Below are 20,507 nucleotides of genomic sequence, written 5' to 3' on the forward strand. Positions count from 1 at the left end.
TGTGGAATGAACCGTATGAGAACAGGTTGAGGATTTGTGGGTTGCAAAAATTGGTTGATAGGCAGAGGAGGGGAGATATGATTGAGACATTCAAATTACTGAAGGGTTTCTATAAAATTAATTCAGAAGATATTTTTGAGAACAGGGCTGGTTGTGGGAGGACTAGGGGACATCCATGGAAACTGGGCAAAAGTGTGGTTAGTAAAGGTGTTAGAGCTGGGTTCTTTACTTTTAGAGTAGTGAATGAGTGGAATGCACTCCCTGAGTCTGTGGTGGATGCTGTGACAGTGAATGAGTTTAAGGCGAGGTATGATAGATACTGTATGAATGTCGAATAGTTGTGATGAATATGATTTGGGGCCTCCCTCGATGAGTCTAATGACTCCCTGGAGTTGCCCATAATAATAGTAATAATTTACTTAACAGAATAAAGCCTGTCAGTAAAATGCTTCAAGATAAAAATATGAACATTACACTTGCTTTAGAATCTATCGAAAACTTAAAAATATTCTTACAAGAGTATCGATCAGATACAAATTTTAAAGAAGTTCTAAAAACGGCAAAAGAACTGAGTGAAGAGGTGGATGGAGAACAAGAATTTAAAACTGCTACGGAAGTTCGATGATGAAAGTAGACACGACAATTTGACTATGAGCATCATGAAGAAACGCCACAATCGCCAGAAGATAAATTTAGAGTGAATGTGTTTTATGCACTTCTAGACGTTGCAATGTGTTCGTTAATAGAACGTTTTGAACAGCTAAAAACATATGATAATTTCAATTTCTTGTATAGATTACTACAAATTAATAATGGAGATTTACGAAAAAACGGTGATAATTTAGAGATTCTCTTGAAGGACAGCGACAGTAAAGACGTAAATGCAGTAGAACAATATGACAAATTATGTGCTTTCTGGGATATTTTTTGGAAGGATAATTTAAATATTCAAAACCCTTTCTATATTCTTTATTTTATTGTGTCCAATAATTTATCTTTCCCTAACTTTTCAATTGTTTTAAGAATACTATTAAACTTAACTGTTACTGTAGTGAACATTCCTTTTCCAAGTTGAAATTGATTAAAACCTACTTAAGAACAAGTATGTCACAAAAAAATCTTGTTAGTTTGGCATTAATAACTATTGAAAATGATATGTGTGCAGAATTAGACGTTGACCATTATTTCTAATTCTGTGAATATGAAATCAAGAACCCTAAAATTTTAATAAAAAAAAATTTCAAGTATATTTATGCAATTTAATTTATTTTCTGTTATTCTGTAAAGATTGTATTTTTTGAATACTTATATTAAATGTTCTAATTATTTCTGAATTCTTTTCTTATTTTCTCATCTATCTTGAGTTTCTTTTATTTTCCTGAAAGATAGTTCCACTTATAAAAATTATCAAGAAGTTTTTACAAGTTACTAAGAATTTAGTAACTTGTAAAATGCAAGAATTTTTTAAACTTTAGTTCAAATAAATTTTAACTTTAATTAAAATTCATTTTAATTTTTGTTAGCGATTCAGGTCGGTGAGAAGGCTATAATCCCTGTATCATTATATTCTACGATCAAAGTGGCTTTATCAAAATTTGCTTTAACTTTTGAGAATTTTTTGAATATTCGGGTTTTTAACGATTATCCTGCCTAGTCAACACCCCCGGTTCGTTACATTTAGCGAACCAACGTGTGGCTATTCTGTCAAAATTTATTTAAGAAATTTCAAATAATTTAAATTTTTATTGTCGTAAAAGAACCACACATGCCCGGATCATTACAGGGGCACTTAGATAGAAATTGCATGCGGGTGACAAAGACCCTGACGCCGGCACTGACTGTTATAGTACTACATGAAAAATTTACTTCTTACTTTGTATATTGACAGTTATCATCCAGATTAGTCTTTTATATGTCACGACTCCAATATTTTGCAAATCATGTATTTTGTCCTCTAAGATACTTCTAACTAGATCTCACCTCTAGATCTTTTTCTGCTATCCTGATATCAAACACCTGCTTGGCTTACCTTCTCTCTCCTATTCTGTTTAAAAACTATACCACCTGAGATTGGCTCTGCTCACATATTATTAAATGCTATCAATGTCATGCTTCTTTCTAATATATTTATTTTTAATATGATTCTGCCATTGATACCATCTGTTCATCACTTCTCTAATATTTTTCAAAACTTTCAGATCTGCCATCTCCAGTCTTTAATCAAATATTTTATTTCTGGCATGACTCTTAAATCCATGAGTTAATATTGGTTTGAATACTGTGTATACTTCTAGTTACCAGTAATTGTTTTGTTTTGATTTTTTTGTTCTAATAACAGTAAGTAGTTAACAATAATGTGTGAACTAATTTCAAAGTTTTATTTTATTATTATTGTTAATTTTTATTTTTTTTTATAGAGGATATAGGACTAATTTTCCTACAGACTCTTCTCAGAGAAATGTCCTGTTTGTCCAAAATATGAGAAAAGACTCATAAGGCAACTAGCAAACATCAGAGAAAGAGAAGACTGCTTCTCTTTAATGAAATCAAATGTGGAAAAGAGTTTATTGACCAAAAAGAAAGAGGCACCAAGTTAAACTTAGAAATCATGCAGCAGAATGGCTTCAACCCAAAAGATCCAGCACATAATAGTAACATACAAGCCTATTTCTAAGAACTCTAACCTTGCATGTAGAGTTCCTATCCTTTGAATTGCTGGAATTTGAAGTAGTTGCAATGATTCTGAAACGTATAACTTGGTGCTTCCTTTTTGCTAGTTCACTTGAGATTATTTTGTCTCATATTTTGGGGAAAAACAAGATCTTCTATTGAGAAGAGACTGTAAGAATATCAGTCTAACATGGTATTTAAAAAATAAGAAAAACATAAGTCCTGAGTTCAGTATGGAGTTGACACTGACTACAGAATCTTCTGGTCTGGAGCTACATTTTACTCTAGTACGTATTAAAACAGTTCTGAAGTGTTTCTGTATTGGAATTCAATGTAAAAGCATTGAACATTTTATAGGGAACAGTCATTGGGTTCTATGGCTGTTTCCCTAGCAAAAATTTGGGAATCCCTCCTTCCTTATTAATAAATTATAAATAAGGATTTTTATGTATCAATTTCATACCTGCTGTGACCATGCTAGCATGCGCATTTCTCACTTATAAAATCCACTGTAGTTGTCCTACATTTTTAAATTGTCAGTTACATTAAAGTTGATATGTAAATTTCAAATTAAAATATTTTAAACTTATTAATAAGTTTTCTTGTTACATATGAGCCACAAATATCACTTAAAACTTGATTATTTGCATAAAGTAAACAGCTGAGGTTAACATCTCCAGTTTTGATATCAGGTTTAATACCACTTCATAACATGACCCATATTGATAATGGATAATAGGGTGTACCCTTGTCTTGCACCATCTTTCCTGTACCTCCTTTAATTATAATTACTGATTTACAACATAAATTTAGACTACATACTGCTCTTTGTAATGCATTTATACCACATAACTCTTCTGCTTTGAATGGTTTTTCTCTTGGCACCTGGTTATGTGCCTTTTCTGGATCTCTAAAACTAATATAGATGTCTGTTATATTTTCATCACTTTTCAATTGTCTTGAAATTAAAATCTTATCCTGAAAATCTCTATTTGGTCTGAACCCATCTTGTTATTCTCCAAGTTTCTTTTCTACAGTTTTACTTATCCTCTTGTCAAGTATGCTTGTATAAATCTTACCTGAAAAAGTAAGGAAATTCAGTAGGGAAATTCCTCTAATTATGACATTCTCTTTTATTTCTGTTATTAATATAGATGGACATGATAGCTATGTCAATCATATGGATTTCAACTTTCTGTCCAGGTTTTCTGAATAATGTAATACAGTCACTGTAAAACTTTTATATCTCCATATCTGAGCATTTCTTGTCAAATATCAACTACTCAAGTTGCCTTGCCATGTTTTAGGTTTTTGATGACTATTTAAGTATTGATATATGCTCCCAGTTGCATTCATCTTGGATATTTTCTTCTCCTGTTCTGTCACTTGTTTGATTTAGCAATTTTTCAGAGTAATTATTCCAGACATCTAGAATATCTTTATGTTCATTTATCATGTCATCTTTAACATCTATCTCCAGTTTCTTCTACAGTACTCTTCAAGTTTCTTCAAAGTCCCTAAGACCATTATTCTGCCAGTTTTCCTGATGTTTATCTTCTATGCTACCAATATTTCCCTGACTTTTGTTTAGTTACTTTTACATAGTAGCTAAAAGTAGCAAGTAGCTACTTTTAGCTACTTGCTTCACTTTCTTACATTTTTCTCAGTACATTTTGCTTAGAGCATATACTTGCCTGGAATTTAAAATTTTGATATGCTTTCTTCTTTTTGATGACTACTTTTTTAATTTCTTGAGTCCATCATGGAGTTTTTTTTCTATCCTTGCAAACAACTTGACCACATTTTAATTGACACTCAAACTTGATCATCCGGTGCTTTCTTTTGAGTCTTCTGTTGAGCAATCAATCTCTTTCATTTTTTTTCTTGAATAATATGTGTATATATTTGAATTTACAGTCTTCTAAAAGCTACTCCACTTTGATTCTTGTTAAAACTATTATAGATATTTTATTTTTAATATATTAATTTTTTAAAAAAAATCCTGCTCAAAACTATATAGTTAATCACATTCTGTTTCAGATCCTCTGAAATAAGAAAAATAAGAACAGTCTCATAATCAAGGTTTATTTTCTTGATCCTGAGAATTAGTAATAATATTTTTGATTTACAGATCAAGTGTTGATCAATTTTATTAACTTAACCAACTAGTTTCGCCACACTTTAACTGTTGGCGTCTTCAGGGCACTTACATATAGGCTGAAACAATCTCACAATTATGTGTAACTATAAAACTGACAAGAATAACTGTAAAAAACTGACTAGAATAATTACAAATAAAATAGTATCGAACCTGCGTGAAACACGTATCGCGTGTACAAGATTAGCTAGCTGTTGCTAAGGAACTTTCTGTAGTTTGTATTAAAGTTCATTTCTTTTGTTTTTAAAGATTTGATTAGAGTTTTCCATATCTCTGGGAGTATTAGGCCTTGATTTCTGTTAAGGTTGCCAGTAGAATGGGCGACTTCTTTGAAAATTCTTGAATGGTAATCTTCCTCTAAGTAAGGGGAACAACTTTTGTCCCACTCGATGACATGGTTAGTTATAGAGAAATGAGACGATAGGCCAGAAATGTCCTCTCTGTTGTTTTTGACATAGCCAATGTGCTCTTTTTGCCTGATTTCAAGCCTTCTCGAAGTCTGTCCAATGTAACCAGAGCCACACGAGCATGGAATATTATAAACTCCAGCATATTTATAGAAAGGGTGGTTGTCTTTTGGAGATCTTAGCAGTTTGCGAATAGATTCTATTGGTTTAAATGTTACTCTTATTTTGTGTTGTTTGAGGAGGCTGGTGAGCTTGTAGGAGATGCCACTTACAAACGGAATTGCAATAGTTTTTATATATTGAATATCTTCTTGTTCTTTTTGTGGTGGTTCAGAGAAAAGGACTTTATTGACTAGTCTTCTTGGATAGCCGTTCAAGTACAGATTGTTGGAAATTAATGTTAACTCATCTTGAAGGGTCTCGTTGTCTGTTGTGATGCGAATCGCTCTCTTCTTTAACATGTGTACAATGCTGAGTTAATGGATGTGGTGAGAGGAGCTGAAATGTAGGTAGCGACTTGTATTGGTCGGTTTTTTGTACACCAATAGATTTATTTCCTACCATCAATTTGTTTTTTGATTAAGATGTCTAAAAACGGTAGTTGTTTTTCTCTTTCAAGTTCCAGAGTAAATTTAATAGAATGATGGAAGGAGTTGATTTTTTTGAGAAAATCATATAATAGGAGTAACATTTAAACCAATAGAATCTATTCGTAAACTACTAAGATCTCCAAAAGACAACCACCCTTTCTATAAATATGCTGGAGTTTATAATATTCCATGCTCGTGTGGCTCTAGTTACATTGGACAGACTTCGAGAAGCCTTGAAATCAGGCAAAAAGAGCACATTGGCTATGTCAAAAACAACAGACAGGACATTTCTGGCCTATTGTCTCATTTCTCTACAACTAACCATGTCATCGAATGGGACAAAAGTTGTTCCCCTTACTTAGAGGAAGATTACCATTCAAGAATTTTCAAAGAAGCAGCCACATCACCTGTTCTATGGTCAACCTTAACGGAAATCAAGGCCTAATACTCCCGGAGATATGGAAAACCCTAATCAAATCTTTAAAAACAAAAGAAATGAACTTTAATACAAACTACAGAAAGTTCCTTAGCAACAGCTAGCTAATCTTGTACATGCGATACGTGTTTCACGCAGGTTCGATACTATTTTATTTGCAATTATTCTAGTCAGTTTTTTACAGTTATTCTTGTCAGTTTTATAGTTACACATAATTGTGAGATTGTTTCAGCCTATATGTAAGTGCCCTGAAGATGCCAACAATCAAAGTGTGGCGAAACTAGTTGGTTAAGTTAATAAAATTGATCAACACTTGATGTGTAAACCAAAAATATTATTACTGAGAACAGTCTCATTGCTTTTGTTCTCTCCATGTGAATTTGTGCACATTTTAATGCTGAAATATGGTACCATAATAATTAGTCCATGTCCTGAACAGAAATCCAACAGGTACTTACCATTATTAGCTTTTCTCTTTTCTCCAAATTTTCTCAAAATATTTTTGTATATGTGGGTATTCATTTCATGCTCTGCCGTTGAGATCTCCAACAAAGATCAACTTTTCCTTTTTCCTTGTCAGCTGCCATCTCTGATAACAAAATAATTCCTCCACTTCTTCCTTAGTAGAACCTTCTGTGGTACTATAGGTGTAAATAAGTCTCATTGTTCAATTCTCCATTTTTATATTAGCTCATGTCACTCTACTTGATATTCAGATTAAGATTATCATTGTATTTAGTGTTGAATATTGTAGCTATTTCTTCCCTCCTAGATCACATCAAAATATAACATATTGCATTTGTTACTCAGTAGACTCTTTTATATTGCTCTCACCACAAAAAGTTATTTACAATCGTATAGTACATTATGTACTGTGGGTGGGCTAAGGATTTTTTTTCCATATTTTTGTTTTTATATATTTTTTGTATTTTTTTAAATTTATTTTTTACATAGTCCAGAAATCCTGCTTTACAGACAAAACATTGAACTTTTTCAAAGCTACTTCAGGCTTCAAATAAGTGGGGCGGTGATCTCACACTAGACAATGAAATTCATCTCTCACTTAAAAATAATCGCAAACATCTATGCCCATGTCAGGATTCGAACCCACAGCCTGTTAGTGGAGAGCTGGTATGCTAACCACTCAGCCAATCAGGCCACCTCATGTATTTTTAATTTCTTTGTATCAGTAATGCCAATTATGTCAGCATGGTATGGCTGTAATTCTTCTGTTACTTCTTTTACCTTGATACTTATGTTAATGGTGCATATTAATGGTGCCTGTCTTGAATTCTGCTGATATTGAAGATGCATGTTGTTTAAGTAAAATCTTTATAAAGTAAAAAAATGGTATATATCAATTTTGATATCAATGTGAATGCCACTTTCTTTCCTAATGCTGATCTGTATTGATGATGAATATACAAGTTTCTGTGATTTAGCAGTTCTGTAGATAGCTTCTGGTATTGAGACTACATGTTTTTAGATAAATAACAAGTTTAATAAAACTAAACAAATATAACCCTACAAGTTTTGTAAGTTGTAAGATTTACAGGGATATTAGTAAAAGTTGTACAAAAAAAAAAAGCTAGAAAAAATTAATTACACATATTAGATATTATAATAACTGGTTATTTTTATGTACACAATTGGTGCATATAAATAAGTAACCAGAATAAAAAATGTTAAATTAATTAGTGTACAGGTTGGAACAATGCTAGTTGTTGCTGTCACGTTCTGTAGCATTGTGTGTGTCATATCTTGGGTCTGTGGCGGTTAGATTTTTTAATGAAAGTATATAAGCAATTTTAATTGCTTATACTTTCCATATACTTGATCTTGCATTATTCCACTTCTTTTTTATACATCCTTCATTTCCAACTGCTGACTTAAGTAGAGGCTGTGTATTACTCTGCTATAATATCCCACTTACTCTATATAATTGCAATATTTTTCACAGCTTTTCTCTTGAAACCTTGACTTTTCTAACTTGTGCAACAGTAGAGCGTTTAACATAGTATTTATATGCTCGGCACAATTTGAATGATAGTGGCTGCCACAACTCCAATTGCAAATGGCATATCACCAAGTCCTCCCCCATTTAAGGACTCTATTTTCCATAACATAATAAAGGATTTTGGTATGCAGAGCTTGTGGTATGTATGCATCCCAGCAGTTGGATATATGGTGGGTGAGAGAAGGGGGAGTACATATATGCGCAAAATATAGGCAACGGGAGGAATTGAGTGAGTTAGATATTACGATAACCAATCTCGTTGCATCAGAGGAGGGAGAATTTTGAGAGATAAGTAGTGTGATAGAAAGTGAGAATAACATGAGATAATAAAGGTGAGAATGAAAAAGTAAGAGTGGAGAGTGTGGAAGGCTTGAATGATTGTGAAGTTTTCAGAGATAGTCTTGATTGGGAGGATGAATGGCTAGTAAGAGTGGCTAACTTGCATAGAGAGAGATGGATGAGCTGAAAGAGGAGGTGGAATATCTCTGGAACGAGATGAGAAGTATGAAAGATGAGATTAGGCGAATGGAAGAGATGAATGCAAGGTGAATCAGAGTAGGAGTTAGAGTTATGGGAATGATAGGAGAGAATAGAAACAGTAGAAGAGAGGGAATAAGAGAGAGAGAGAGAGGTATGGGAGTGATAGAAGAGGAGAGAATAGAATCAGTAGAAAGAGGGAATAAGAGAGAGAGGTATGGGAGTGATGGAAGAGGAGAGAATAGAAACAGTAGAAGAGAGGGAATGAGAGGTATCGGAATGATAGAGGAGAAGAAAATTGTAGCAATAGAAGAGAGGGAATGATAGAAGAGGATAGAATAGAAACAGTATAAGAGAGGGAATGAGAGGGGTATTGGAATGATAGAGGAGAAGAAAATAGTAGCAATAGAAGAGGATAGAATATAAACAGTAGAAGAGAGGGAATGAGAGAGTTATGGGAATGATAGAAGAGGAGAGAATGGAAACAGTCAGAGAGAGGGAATGAGAAGAATGCGATTGAGTGCTGGAACCAGGAATAGAGTGATGCCAGGACAGCAGATAAGTAGGGGAACACAGAGTGAAAGAGTTAGAGGAGAGAGTGAGGGATGCAGGTGAGCAATCAAGGAACAGAGTGGTAAGAGCTGTGATGTATGAAGACTCTGTGATCTGTGGTGTGCAAGATAGGATGTCAGAAGAGTGTTTGCCTGATAGAGAGTGTGGCTATGGCAATTAAGCAGAGTGAAAGGGTGGATGAGATGATTGTGATGGTGGGCATGAATGACTTGAGAGGCAATGTAAATCAGGTGGTGAGAGAGATCTGAGATTCTTACTTGAAATTGTACAAAAGAAAATGCAGAGAGGAAAGATTGTATGTGTGTGTGTGTGTTGCCCAGGTATGATTGTGATGAGCTGAGCAGAAGAGCAGTATTAATGAATAGCATAATAATCAGAAGGGAGAGTTGGAATATGTGGATGCTTGGAGAGCATTTGAGGACAGAAAGGAACTGTATGCAAGACACCACTTGCATTTGAATGAGGAAGGACGTAGGCATCTGGAGAGATTGCTGTTTTCTGGACGAGTCGGTGTGTCAATGCAGGGAAAACTAGAATTCCCAGGGTGGATGGTGGCACGGGTGGCCTTTTGTTGAGAATAGGTGCTTGGGGGAAGGGGGACAACATCAGGTAACACTGAATCCAGTGAGGTCTGGAGGGGATAATGATAGGTATAGAAGCAATGACATTTTTATGCTTTATACTAATGCCAGGAGTATCCAGAATAAAGGAGATCAATTGGTGGCACCGATAGCATAAGTCTGGCCAAAGATTATTGGGATCTCTGAGACGTGGTTGATGGAAGATGATATAATAACATGAATAGAAGTAGCAGGGTACAGCATTTTTCAGCAGAGTAGAAAGGGAAAACGCAATGGCGGAGTAATACGTATGATGAGTGATGACTTATGTCCTCTAAGAGTGGAGGCTTTGGAAGGCAGTGACACTAATGGTTTTGAAAGCGTATGGTGTGAGGTAGAGGTGGGCAAGACAGGATATTTAGTGGAGTATTGCTACAAGCCAAGGAGCACAGAGGGTGGGGGAGCAAGAGATGTTTAGGCAGTTGAGCTTGGCAAGTGCAAGAAGAATGATTGTTATGTGAGATTTTAACTACAGCAGTATAAATTGGGGAGAGGAAGATGCATGTAATAATAAGGGAATGGAATTTCTAGAATTCTTGAGGGGCAAATGTCTTAGGCAACATGTAATAGAGGAAACAAGAGTTTTGGATTTGGTCATAGCATCAGAGGAGCTGATAATAACTGAGATGCATCTCACCCCCAGTTGAAGAGAGAGTGACCATGTGGTTTTTACTTGGAAGATGAATAAATATTCAGGAGTATCAAAGAAAAGGAAACATATGTGGAATTATAAGGTGGGTGATTATAATATTCTTAGATATCAACTTGGGACAGTTCCGTGGAGGGTGGAATTGGAAGGCCAGTATATCATTAATGCTTGGGAAGTGAAGGAATATTTGTTAGCAGCCACAGCAAGCTGTATTAAATGAGTGAAGAAGAGGACACATTTTGGTGTAAAGTGGATGACAATATCAAACAGAAACTGCAGGTGAAAAAGAGGTTATGGAAGAGATATAAGGAGAGGGGTGGAGAGCAGATGCATGAAGAATATAAGACACAGGCCAGGAGAGTGATTAGTATGGCAAGGAAGGCAAACCTGGAATATGAGAAGAGATTGGCATTAAGTTCCAAAGAAAATCCTAGGGAATTTTTTAGTTATGTGGCCAGTAGGAGGAGAAATGATTGTGGAAGAATGGCATTGTGGGATAAAAATGGGAATAGAGTGACTGGTATACAGAGGACATAGTGGAGTTGTTCAATGAACACTTTATTGGAGTATTTCACCCTGGAGAAGTAGATTTTAATACTAGAGGGGATAGGGCAGGTTCAAGGTTTAGAAGTACAAGAGGAGAGTGTGTTCCAAATACTGAGTACTCTGGATGTCAGTAATGTGGTACTGGATGGTATTTCACCACGAGTTTTGAGAGAATGTGCTAAAGAACTGACAGCGCCATTGACCTGGCTTTTCAATGAACGTCTGGCTATGGGAAAGGTACCAAGGACTAGAAGGAAGGTAAGATAGTGCCATTGCATAAGGGTGGTAGCAGACGGGAAGTGTCTAATTATAGGCCAGTTTGTGCATCATCAATAATTGTTAAAGTCTTGGAGAAATTAATGAGTGTGCAGATGAGGGTAATGTTATCTGTGAGAGTCAACAGGATTTGTTAAAGGGCACTCTTGATTTAGTAATATGATTTCCTTTTATAATAAAGTGACAAGAGCAGTTGATGAGGGAAAGGCATATACTGCCATTTTTTTTTATTTTGCAAAGGCATTTGACAGGGTGTCATGTGATAAGCTGATACTTAAGTTGCAGCACATGGGTTTAGATGTCAGATTAGCCAACTGGATTCAGGATTGGCTGTCTGATAGGTATCAGAGAGTTGTGTATGGTGGGGCAATATCAAGGAGACAGAAGGCTACAATTGGGGTTCCACAGGGCTCAGTACTGGGAACTGCATTGTTTAACCTTTATATCAATGACATTGTCAATGGATTGCAAGGGATATTCAGTTCAATTACATTGTCAATGGATTGCAAGGGGATATTCTTATATTTCTGCAGGACAGCATCCCTCTCACTATTGCACCAATCCTCTGGGATACCTTCACCACCTTTGCAACATGCTCCCTGAATTTCAGTTTTCTATCAGTCGTCAACCCCAGATCTCGTCTCCCCTACTTCCTCCAGTACAGCTCCAATCGAGTATGCAGCCTTCCATCGACACATCACAAACTTCAAGACTTTACATGTTGCTGCATTAAACTGATATCCCATTCATTTTCCCATCTGTCTAGTTTATTCAAATCCTCTTGCAGAAATATAACAGTTATCATCCCATTGTATAAGATTCTGATCAGACCACACTTAGACTATTGTTTTCAACTTTGGTCCCCAGGATTTGAAGGGGATAAATTAACTGTGGAAAGGGTACAGAGATGGATAACAAAGATAGTTTCAGGACTGTACTATGTTAGTTATGAGTATAAGCTGAGGGAATGTGGACTGCAGAGTTTGGTGGATAGAAGAAGGAAAGGTGATATGATCAAGACTTTTTAACTGTTGAGAGGCAGTTACAGGGTTGACACTGGGGGGGGTTCTTTCACTTGGTGGAACAGCAGGAAGGAGCGATGGCAAGAGGCCATCCCTGGAAGTTACAAAAGGAAGCTGTGAGCAAGAGGGTGAGGAGTGGTTTCTTTGCATGGTGGGTATTTGGACCATGGAATGCATTGCCTGATAGAGTGGTGAGAGCAAGAACGGTTAAGGAGTCATATGATAGACTTTATGTTTCCTGGGAAGGTCCTCCGACGATTAGTTTCTTGACTCCATGGACGCCTGAATAATAATAATTAAAAAAAATTGTTATTATTTCTTCATTAAACTTTATTGATTTTTCAGTTTTTGTCTTAAAGTAAAAATTTAGTCCTAAAACCTATCTGATCTTGAGCCTAGCTGGTTTTTTCAGAGTTTCACTGAAGTATCTTTTCTTTGTTACTTCTCAGATATGCTTGCATAAATCTTTCCTGGAATACCCTGGAATACTTATAAAGAATGCCGATGGTAGGGAGGTAACTGAATCAGTTGAGATAGCTGAGTTACTGAGTGAGCACTTTGCAAGAATATATCATCTAGGTGGTGACATTGCAGAAACGAATAAACCAGTAGATTATACGGGAATTGTGGTGAATGAAGTGGAGGTGAGTAGTCTATTACATAACCTCAATGTCAATACATCTGTGGGGTTGGATGGTATACCAGCTTGTGTAGTACGAGAAGCAGCTAATGAATTGTCAGTACCCTTGACCATTTTGTTTGATTTGAGTCTCGGGTCTGGGTTAGTCCCAAGGGGGTGGAAAGAGGGGAAAATAGTTCCACTGCATAAAGGAGGTTCCAAGACCGCTGTTGTAAATTACCGACCGATTAGCATATCAGGAATCATTGTCAAGGTCTTAGAGAAATTAGTCAAGAAAAGAATACAGGATTGGATAGATGAAAATGGGATATTGTATGGGGGACAACATGGTTTTGTGAAGGGTAGATCATGCCTCAGTAACTTGCTCACGTTTTATAGCACAGTGACAGCTGAACTGGATAGGGGTAATGGGTTTACAGTGATACTACTGGACCTTGCCAAGGCCTTTGACAGGATACCACATGGAACCCTAATCAGTAAACTGGAGCAGATGGGGATAGATATAGGGTTGGTAAGATGGATAGGAGGGTGGTTGAAGGAGAGATACCAGAGAGTGGTTTATTCAGGAGTGAAGTCAAAAAGACGTCTTGTGACTAGTGGAGTGCTGCAGGGCTCTGTTCTTGGACCACTGCTTTTCAATTTGTTCATCAATGATATTGGAAAGGATTTGAGAGGAAGTGTTCACTTGTTTGCTGATGATGCAAAGTTGGGTAGAGCAATTGTGAGTGCACAGGATGATTTGGATAGTTTGGAGGACTGGGCTAGGAAAAATGGATGTCAGTTTAATGTGGCAAAGTGTAAGGTTATGCACTTTGGGGTGAAAAGAATAGCAGCAGTATATCGCATAGGTGGAACCGTACTCCAGGAGATTGATGAGGCCAGGGATTTGGGAGTGCTGGTGGAGATAGGGAGTTGAAGTTTAGGGGGCACATTGCAAAAGTGACTAAAACAGCTCACCAAATCACTTGGCTTCTGAAAAATACTTTAACATGCAGAGACAAACAAGTTGTTGTTCCTCTGTATCGAACCTTGATAAGACCTCATCTGGACTTCTGTGCCCAGTTATGGGCACCAGGGTTTCTTTGTGATGGGGAGGAAGTGGAGAGGGTCCAGAGACGAGTGACCAAGATGATAGCAGGTCTGTGGAATGAACCTTATGAGAATAGGTTGAAGATTTGTGGGTTGCAGAAATTGGACGATAGGCGAAGGAGGGGTGATATGATTGAGACATTCAAGTTACTGAAGGGTTTTTATAAGATTGATCCAGAAGATATTTTTGAAAATATGACTGGTGGTGGGAGGACTAGGGACCATGCATGGAAGCTGGGCAAGAGCGTGGTTGACAAGGGTGTTAGAGTTAGGTTTTTTACTTGGAGAGTGGTGAATGAGTGGATTAAGCTTCCAGAGTCTGTTGTGGGTGCTACGACCGTGAATGAGTTCAAGGCAAGATATGATAGATACTGTGTGAATGTTGAATAGTTGTTCCAGACATGATGTTAGGGCCTCCCTCGATGAGTCTGTCGACTCCTTGGAGTTTCCTGGAACAACAATAATAATAATACTCATTAGGAAAATTCTTCTCTGATTCAATTTTTACTCATGGCTACATTCCTTCTGGATATTTCCTATCAGTGTTCTGTTGCTGCTTATGTCTTAATAATTTTTCAGAGTAATTACTCAAAAATTCCAGAATCTTCTGATCTTTATGTTACCTTTATTATTTGTAATTCCATATGGAGTATGAAGAGAGCACAATGTTCAGGTATGAATGAGAACATAATAAATTTAGTTTAATCCTTTATCCAAGTGTGAGCAAAGAAAGTTTGTGCCTGAAATATCTTCAGGACTGAGGCAACTCATGGTAAAGGTGGACTAAGCTCTCATCACTTGTCTTAGTATCTCCGATAATACAAAGCACATCTCCTTGCAGACATGTTTAATGCCATTAAGGGAAGGGCCACTACCCAGATTGATTTAGACCTTTATTAAGGTCTCGTCATTGGGAGCCAGACCACCCATAGGCAGTTGATGCTAAGTTCAAAGTAATGGAGAAGTCATATTTACCTATACGAGTTGCCAAAAGGGGTCTCACCTTATTATTAAATTACTCTGGATTAGAGAAAGATGTTGGAAGTTTTTTTTCAATTGGTTAGACCAGTGGTGTGTTCAACCTTTTTTACTATGAAAGCTACTTTTCTATAAAAAGTTATTCGGCGATCTACTCTCTTATATAGATCACTTTGCCCCAACCTTATGTCTGATTATGCACAAATAAATAACTAAAAAAAAATACACAACTAAAACTTTATTGGAATAAAATATTTATTTCTCTATTTTTGAAAATCAAAGTTAGGAAAAACAACAGATTGATTACAAACTCACAAGTTACAGGAAATGCTGGTTGATTAAAAAAAAAAAAAAAAAAAGTTAATGTGAAATTTGGCATTGTTTGGACCTTGCAATATTTTCATAGTCAAGTTGATATGAAGAAGTGGCCAATCGCAGACAATCATTCAAATGATCATTTGGAATTTGTTTCTTAATTGATTTTTTATGACAGTCATAAAAAATTGAAAAAGCGGATTCTGACAAGTATGTCGATCCGAAACACGACAGAATTTTTTGTACAATATCAGTTAATATTGGGAATTTTTCATGTGCATACTTCCAAATGACTTCATTGTTTACTGATTTTAAATGTAAACTATTCTGAATGTTTATTATCTCAAGTTCTACTTCAGCTTGGTTTATATTAAACAGCCCACTAATTTTATTTGAAATTTCTGTGATGTTCAAGTTTTCTTGAAATGGATTATTGATAAAAGATAGTCATTTCAGTTTTATTAAAATCTTTAAATCTTGAATTTATTTCTTCCTCAACTAATTCTATTTCATGAATAAATTCTTTTAAATCACAGCAAAGCATTTCTTGATTTTGTTCAAAAAATTTTAATAAATATGGGAGATGTCTAAATTCGCGGTCATTTATATTTTTCTTTAATAAAAGTAAGTATTGTTGGAAAGTTTTTATTGAACTTAACATGTCAATTAAATTTTTATCTCTACCTTGTAACTCTAAATTTAAATTGCTTAATTTCGTACAGAAACTTACTAAAAATGATAAGTGTAAAAACCATCTTTTATCACTCAATTGTGGATAAATATCTCCTTTTTCATCAAGAAAATTTTTTATATTGTTAATTAATAGAAAAAATCTTTCTAAAAATCGACTTCTGCTGAGCCAGCGAACATTATTGTACAACAGAAGATCCCTATCATCATCTGCCTGTAATTTAAATAGCCCCTGTTGCAGGGCTTTTCCTCGAACAGAATTTACAATTTTAAATGTAATATCCAAAACATCTTTTGTGTTTAATCTTTTACTACACAGTACTTGTTGGTGAATAATACAGTGGTACTTTAAAAAATCTGGATATTTGTCATCGTTTTTACATAATGAAATGAAGCATGATTTATTACCTATCATTGCAGGAGCACCATCAGTAGTAATAGACACAAGTTTAAAAAGCGGAAGTTTGTGTTGTTTCGCAAATTCATCAAATGCCAAAAAAATGTCTTCTCCCCTAGTCCTTACCAATAATGGTATAATTAAGTTCTTCTTTACTCGAATAATCTTGAAATACCATGTGAATAAATACCATTAACTGAGCAATATCAGTGAAGTCGTTTGATTCATCAAATTATAATGAAAACGCAACACTGGTGAATGTCTGACATTAAGCTGGCCTGGAAACTTTTCTCCGGCAATTGGAACATTTCCTTTCGGCAATTTAAAACCTTGTCTGTGGCCTAGAAGTAGTCTCTCTCTAGTGATGTCTTGAACCGAAAAGCTCCTTTCTGGAAGCAGGAAACTCCTCTCTCAAGCAACGTGGATCTGGGCAGTCTCTCTGACGGCGACTCTGGACCTGGCGGCCTCCTCTCTGACAGCAATTCTGGAACCGGGACCCCTTCTGCTTGCTTCAGTCCCTTTTTATTAGGCCTCCTCTGAGACCTCGCATGAAGTTTGGCAACCCCCAAAGAATCGGTATGAGTCTTTCATCTTAAGTTTCAAGAGTTCGGCATGCCTTTTGTTCTCCTCCGCTTTCGTTTGATTATAAGTTACTGGCCATCGGAAAGTTGTTTGAACTCTTTATTGAATTTTGAGATGTTTACACTTAGAGCCTGCAAGCCTTTCTCATACATACAAGTTTCAATAACAATCTTTCTAATGCCGCCATGTACAGCTTCGGCAACAAAAACATTGCCTTTGTTTTTAACACTCAAACTTCAGGACTGTTAAAAACAGTCCTGAAGATACTTAAGGCACAAACTTTGTTTGGATTAAACTAAATTATTATAGTCTAACCAAGTGAAAAAAAAACCTCCAACAAAAATGAGAACACAACATTTATCTTCTATATCTTTCCAAAAGTCTTCTGTGATTGCTATTTTACTACTTTTACATATGACTGTAAGTTTTTACATTTTTTCTGTTTTGCATTTTTGTCTTGAACATATTCTTATTAAAGCAGTATATACAGTTAGCTTCAAAAGAGTTATTTACAAAAACATCTAATACAAACTATACCGAGACAAACGAAGTTTATTTTTTTACAATATTCACATGGGACTTAACCTAAGTAAAAAATCGATATAATGTACTTTGGAATATATAATATTTAAGCTACAATCGAGTTTTTATCATCGTATTCACTTTGCTTATCATCGTATTCACTCAGCTCGCTATTTGACTTCCACTGATCCAAATTAATTCGTTTACCCGGACTTATAAGAAAATTACTCATTTGACAATTTTAACGAAAAATAAATAAACAATAGCAATACACTTAAAGCGAATAAAATAATACAAAATAATAAATAAAATATTATGTTTTCAGTTTTAATTAAATTTGTAAGTAAGTAGGAATACACAAGAGATCGACCAAAAATCGCTCTGCAATCGAGGGGTTGAACACCCCTGTGTTAGACTATAGTAAATTTAGTTTCTGGACTGTATCTTCTTTCTCTAATCCAGAGTAATTTAATAATAAGGTGAGACACCTTTTGGCAATCGTATAGGTAAATATGACTTCTCCATTACTTCCACCTTAGTATCACCACCTCTGGGTCTGGCTCCCACCGACGAGACCTCAATAAAGGTCGAAACCTGTCTGGGTAGTGGCCATTTCTTTAATGCATAGCATTATGCATATCTGCAAGGAGATGTGCTTTGCATTATGGGAGATACTAAGACAAGTGATGAGAGCTTGGTCCACCTTTACCATGTGTTGCCTCAGTCCTGAAGATACTTAAGGCACAAACTTTGTTTGCATTAAACTAAATTATTATAGTCTAACCAAGTGAAAAAAACCTCCAACAAAAATGAGAACACAACATATATTTTCTATATCTTTCCAAAAGTCTTCTGTGATTGCTATTTTGCTACTTTTACGTATGACTGTAAGTTTTTACATTTTTTCTGTTCTTAGTCAGTGAGTATTCTTTTAAGTACACTCACTGGCTGGGGACTTTTGATATATGTTCTTCTTTTCCAATCTATTTCTGATCTTCAGTCCTTAATGGAATTTTTGTTTTTCTATCTTCAGAGCCCTCATCACATACTTCCTGACCAAGTCAGTTAGAGATTTATTCGGATTTTGCCACTTATTTCAAGGTTTTGATTCTTTTCAAACTGCTCACCATTTCTCCAATAATTACTGTAAAGTTGAAGCTATAGCTCACATCTGAAAGCTGCTTAGCTTTAAGGTTTCTTTTGAAAACTTTTTTTTTTATAATACTTATTGTTGGTCACTTCACATTTCAAAACTTTTGTTTCTTCTCTATTTTGTGTTTTCTAATTACTTCTGTGTTCTCTTCATGAGAATTTGTGTGTATACAGGATGTTGTGTTAATAATGAACAGTTCATGTTCTGATTAGAACAAATTTTGTTGACAATTTCAGTATTTTTATGATTCATTTCCTTCACTATTTTGCTGTTTGGGTCACCCATTTTTACTCTGTCAAATGTCTTTCTAATGATCCAAAACATTTTTCCATTTATTCCTTGAATAGCGTCTTCTGCATGGGACCATAGGCACAACTTGGTTTCATTGTGAAACATGCCATTTTGAAATTGGCCACACCATTCTATTAACTGGCTCTCATGAAATAAGTTTATTGTTGTATTTAGTGAATACTGTACCTGTTCCTTTCTTTTCCTAATCATTGTTGCCTAAATAAATCATCTTATTGTTATTTTTGAGAGGTATCTGGCCTGTTTTAGTCTTCTCTATCTCAGTTATGTAAATATAAACTTATGTGGTTTCTGTACTCTTCTTTGAGGATACTATAGCTGACATAGTGCAATTGGAAGAATAGCAGAACATTGCACCCTTTGATTGGAAAAGACCTGGGTTCGATTCTCGTTGTGACAAGGGGAATCCTTATATGAACTTTTTCAGTTGGAGGTGAGTTAGCCGATCTCATACAGTGGTAGCAGGGTTTTTCATCCCGTGTACAAATAAATCAGCCTTCAGAACACGTGATTTTTACAGACAAAAAAATAATGTTGTTGGTGATGACGGGCGATAGATGGCGTTGATGGTAGTTGTGTCGTAGTTGGAGAATTAAGTGGTGGTGGAGAGGATGAGATGTATTTGGTGAAGTAGAGTAGTGTGCCCTCCCACGATGAGTCCTTGGACTCCCAGAGGGTGCCACATATGAAACATAGCATTCAGCTAAAAGTCTGTTAATTATTATTATTATACAAGCACCTCATTTAGTTTCATCTCCAAGAGTCCTTGGACTCCATGGAGTCCGAAGAGTCATCATGGGAGACTTGATATATCCACACAATCTATCATACATCTCCTTAAACCCATTAACAGACAAAGAGCTCACAACTAACTCTGGCAACCCATTCCACTCATTCACCACTCTCCGAGTAAAATATCTAGTCCTCACACCCCTTCTGACGATACCTTTATTCAACTTCCAGGGATGACCCCTTGTTCTGGTCCCTCTAGCCAAGTGCTGAAACATTTCCCCTGCATCTGTCCTATAAAATCCTTCAAGCAACTTAAATGTTTCTATCATATTTCCTCTTTTTCTCTATCAGCAACCTCTGCAATCCACATTCCTTTGATCTATCCTCATAGGGAACATTCCACAGGCCACTCATCACCTTGGTCACTTAACTCTGAATCCTCTTCACTGTTTCCTCATCCCCCAAGAAAGCCATGGGAACAGACTTCAGGCACAGTAATCCAGATGTGGCCATATCAAGGCCTTATAAGGAGAAATTACAACTTCCTTATTTCTACTCTTGTTAATGTGTTCTTCACTAGCCAAGTAATCTCATAGGCTAATTTAGCAACCTTAGCAATATGTCTTCTAAACTTTAACTCTCTGTCTGTCACCACCACT

The 20,507-nt window shown here is 35.8% G+C and overlaps 1 protein-coding gene across 3 annotated transcripts in view; it reads left to right on the plus strand.

The window, feature by feature from the left end:
* LOC150103728 (rab GTPase-activating protein 1-like) overlaps nt 1-20,507 on the plus strand; it is a 473,281-nt gene that overhangs the window by 160,845 nt on the left and 291,929 nt on the right. The window lies entirely within an intron of this gene.

The sequence above is a fragment of the Typopeltis vanoorti genome, chromosome 8, assembly GCF_054136105.1.
Source record: "Typopeltis vanoorti isolate ZY-2024b chromosome 8, IOZ_Tvanoo_1.0, whole genome shotgun sequence".
NCBI lineage: Eukaryota > Metazoa > Arthropoda > Arachnida > Uropygi > Thelyphonidae > Typopeltis > Typopeltis vanoorti.